This window comes from Centruroides vittatus, unplaced genomic scaffold (genome assembly GCF_030686945.1).
Source record: "Centruroides vittatus isolate TY-2023 unplaced genomic scaffold, ASM3068694v2 contig_487, whole genome shotgun sequence".
In the NCBI taxonomy this organism is placed as follows: domain Eukaryota; kingdom Metazoa; phylum Arthropoda; class Arachnida; order Scorpiones; family Buthidae; genus Centruroides; species Centruroides vittatus.
The window spans coordinates 762,804-767,757 of NW_027122275.1; the positions used below are offsets into that span (position 1 = coordinate 762,804).

General features: G+C 31.0%; 1 long non-coding RNA gene across 1 annotated transcript; it reads right to left on the minus strand.

Moving 5' to 3' along the window:
* Positions 1–3,883: 3,883 nt before the first annotated feature.
* On the minus strand, positions 3,884–4,531 carry LOC136978048 (uncharacterized). The gene is made up of 3 exons (XR_010881159.1): positions 4,357–4,531; positions 4,070–4,177; positions 3,884–3,988 (listed from the first exon to the last, which is right to left on the minus strand). It is a non-coding gene; the product is annotated as an uncharacterized lncRNA (long non-coding RNA).
* Between the last annotated feature and the right edge of the window lie 423 nt (positions 4,532–4,954).

Here is a 4,954-nt window from a genome sequence, read left to right on the forward strand (position 1 = left end):
TATATATCTGTATTCTCTTGGGTATGGTTACATATTAATACGAGATTTTATCAATAATGGATCGTTGCACGAATACTTTTTTTAAAGCGTGTTCGTTATCGCTATAACCGTCTGTCTGGTAATACGTAGAACGTACTTAGAAGCTTTAGACGTAATTTGTCTCCCATAATTTTCGATTCGATTTTAAAGATTTTTATAATGAAAATTTTAAAGTAGAACTATTCAATTTTACTCGGTTAACTTACTTAATTAGCATTTCGTGACTCGATATATCACGAAACGTTAAAAATTTTTGCGAAATGCTCGAAATTCGATAGAAATAGTTAATACATCATGTCCATTTTTGTTCGGAAAAAACATTTTGGACGAATTTAATGCGCTATTGGCATATATACAAAACCACCCACTTACGTCATAAAGTAGCCTTCATTGATCTGTAATTTAGAAAGTTTTATTTTTTGCTGGATATTTCGAAGTTCGTAACAATAGAACGATCATATATCTTTTCGTTGCTTAATTATCTGAGATATTAAACAAAATTATTAACCGAATCAATCGTTTATAGCGTATTGCAACGTGCGGATACTTCAGCAATAATTTTTCGAAATTTATGAAACATCTTTAATGATTAAAAAACCAGTTAATGCGTTCTTGAAAAAACAAAATCGTTGGCTTAATTTTCATATTAACGAATTATGTTATTGATTTTTTCAGAATTTTTTGACGTTTTTGTTTTTTTTTAGGAATGCGGATTAAGCTGATTACGATAACAAAAGCAGAGATCAATTATAGAATAAATGAATATTATTAGCGTATGTTTTTAATAAGATTTTAAAAAATAATTTATTAAAAATCATCGCCATGATACTGGTACTGTACAGTACATAGGAATATAGTAGCGATATAGAAAATTAATTAGGTATATGAAATGACTATGGCTAAAATAGATACTTTTTTAAAATTCTTGACGTTGTTTCCATACCAAATTCCAAAAAACTTGATAATGTCCTCCTCCAATGCAAAAACGGCAAACAGTTTCTGGCCTCAATGTTCTGACCTTTCTAAACATAAAAATGCTGGATGCTCCTGCTAATCTAATATCTATTGGAATAGTGTGTTTTCTCTTACTCATAGAGTTTATATACAGAATTGGTGCTCTTTAATTAAATCAAAAATTACTATTTTTGATAACCAGTAAATATTTAATAAGTGTAAAAACTACATTATCATTGACGGGAATAACCGTTAGATTTCACGTGAATATTTATCCTCTTCAATGACTGAATAAATTTCGTCCGGCATCTTGAAATGGTGAATAACGACACTTCTGATGTCGTAAAATAACGACGCAGATAAACGACGTGTTTCGTGAATGTATTCGAACGTCGTTATACCGGGGTCTTTTTTATCTAATACCTCACTAACTCCACATTTTGCTTTTAACTTGTTCTCAAACTACGACAGGTGGGGCTGAGAACAGCAGCTCAGTACACAAATCATGTACAATGCGGGTTAACTCACCCGAATTTTACCTTTAATTAGAATTAATTTATATAAGATTCAAAATTACTTAACTAACCAGTAATGAAAATACACAATACATTCTTTCTATTCAACAAAGGCATAATCATGCTTATCAAGCTGCCTTTGTTCATTCGTTCTGATTGTCCAAAAGTAAAACAGTCATTACTTCAGTTCCTGGTATTGATTGTTTGAACATAACTTTGAAAATTTCTATTTCAAAAGCATACCAGTTTTTCGGAACTCAACTGAGGCTGGCTTTAGTGGATTAATCAACGAATATACAGACATTATCTGTAAAGGTATAAAAGTTGAAAAGTTACGGGACGTGTGTCCCCTCCACTGCTTTGTCGAATTATTCCAGAAAAAAAACTCTACAAAATAAGATATGATCATGCATCTGTGGTAACCAAATAAAACATTTAATGCCATTAGTTATGTTGGTTAATTATATCATTACACAGACTTATAGATCTACTATTAAGCAGACAGGGAACATTTTCCCTATATGTTGTATGTGTGATATCTATTGTACGATAGATATGTATTGTATAATAGTGCAGAACGGTAGACTATAGCGAAGACTAATCGGAAACATAAATATTAAAGTGGCTTCAAGCTACGAAGAAATTTACAACGCAAATTTGTGAGTTTATAATACTTGCCAATATTAACGGCAAAATATTAAGGCAGTTTTGTCACTTTTATAATGCTTAAGTGTACATTACTTTTAGAGTGGTTATTGGGCTGCAATTTGAAAAAATTTTAGACCTATAAATTGTCACTGTTGCTGTCTGTACGTTTGTAGTCCGTCTGGCTGTCTTTCCTTAATCTCGAGATCGTAGTTAGATAGATAAATTCCGAGAGAGAGATGCAAACCGTAGGAGCAGGCGGTTCCCGATTAACTTTATAAGAACTTTACGTTTAGAACGGAAGTCAGGTTATTTCAATCCAAAACTTTCCTCTGAAAGTAGTTAATAGATGACCGACACGACTCTATTGCTAACGAAAAAGTATGATGTATAGAGGCAAGACACTACTTTGAGGTGGAGAGAATATATTTTAAATTAAATAAATTAAAAACATAATTAAAAATTGCAGCCCGGCATTAAGACGATGTCACAATAAATAATTGCTCAATAATTATGTGTTATGTATTGTATAATTTTAATTGTAAAATTGTCATGTGCAGTCACTAGTATTGTATAAATGATGCATTTATATTAAAAAACCAATTAAAAAGGACATTCTTTGTCTAAATGCATATTGAAGATAATTTAAATGTATGTTTAGTAACCGGACTGTTTTAAGTATGATCGTTTTTCGAAGGAACTGCCGCCTTATACAGATGACTATTCTCGGAAGATAGCAATTATCAAAGGTTCTGCTGTACAAATATATATTAAAACATTTGTTTATGTAATACTTTTCTCACTGTATTATAGAATTTTTATTTATTCGCTTATTCCAATCTTAAATGACTTGAAAAAAATTCATTAATTTACGAAGCTAATGTTTCATGTAATTACATATTTTCAATTTCTCATAATGCGTGTCATCATGACTTTGATTATTAATTCAGTAAACCTATATAAAACAAGTAAACCACGCAAAAATAGAAATATTGATTCTTTTCTTATTTATAAATAACGTAAAATTTTTATTAAAATTAAATAACTTTTGTCTAAATACATTCACTTTTAAAATCTTCCTATAGCTTCAGAAAAAGTAATTGAGAATGCAAATATATTTTTACCTAACAATTAATTGTTTGTACGATTTAATTTATAAATCAATTCACCTATTTACATTATGAACTTTGTATAAATTAATTGAATAATATTGTCAAATAAAATAGCTTCTAAACAATGTAAATATTACAAAAATTCTACCTTTATTTATCTTTTTACTTTGTTTATTATACAGTCAATTATTTTCATAACCAAAACAATAAAAAGTAAATTTATTAATGCAGTTTATAGTTAATCAGTGATTTTGACATTGCTTACAGTGAGTTTGTCATACATCGGTATGTCGTCGTCTATTACTCGAGCGTGTCCACAATCGGTGCGTCTTTATCCTTTAGTCACAATTGGTATGTCCATAATCGTTGTGTCATTATACGTTAGTCAATTCATAGGCATCACTCAAATTGGTGAAAATACATTTGGTGCGTCCAGTATCATAATGGCAGTCCAGTATATATAAGTGACAATCGGTGTCAGAAGCGTCATAAGTTGGATTTTTTAAAATGATGATTGCCGAAATACAGAATTTTATAAATTTTGAAATAATCACGAATACATTTTTAAAAAACGAATGAAAACGATAAACAACAAACACAAACAGAAAACAACAACGATGACGATGAATATGTACAGATGAAAACGATGATGATGATATTTACAATGAACTATGTACAGCAGATCGAGTCTGCAAATTCGAACTTCTCCACGGGGACGGAGTTCTGTCATGGAATTGCAACAATTAATTAATTTCGGAATAATTGGTAAAGATACATTACAATAAATAAGCTAAAGATACATACCAAAAGAAGAATCTGAACAGTTTCTTCAATCTAGGGAATTTTCCCCTCTTTGGTGCATGTTCCTTCGATTGACTGGCATGCACATCGGATGTCATATCCTCGGCTACTCTGTTGTATCAAAATGAAAAATTCAAATTAATCGAAAACTATTAAAATATTAATTTTGATAATAAGTAATAATCTTTGTTTTTCTGTAATATACTATTAAAAGTATTTCATTTCTATAATATAGAAACAACACAGAAAATGATATAAAAATACGTATTAAATAAACATAAAAATCTTACCTGTCGAGACAATGGCTAACCGCTTCCAGCTCGACTTTCTGACGATGATTCTCGCATTCGCTTTCATCCACTCGTTGCCAATGAGAATCGCCATAGCCGAAACAATCCTCGGAAAGATCGAGAACAATATCCGAATAGTTTGTTTCTTGGTAGCTTTCCAAGTCATCCGGATCATCATTATCAGGATCAAACTGCTCCTCACTCGACAGCTCTGGCTTTCTATAAACAATACAGAAAATGAGATAAAAATATTACCTCTTACCTATTAAATACGTATTAAATGAATATAAGAGTCTTACCTGTCGAGACAATCGCCATAGCCGAAACAATCCTCGGAAAGATCGAGAACAATTTCCCAATAATTAGTTTCTTGGTAATTTTCCAAGTCAAAACTGAAGAAATCATCCTCATAATCCAGCTTTCCATCCACAAATCTCTCCATATCGAAATCTGAAAAACACAACTCGTCAATTATTTGTGTCCTGTGTATCCGATCATCGCCATCTCTCATCGTCGATGATCGGTTTCATCGAAGGTTCCATCTTCGCCTCGCTGATGATCACGCGATATAAAATCAAATTAATCGAGCGTATATTTT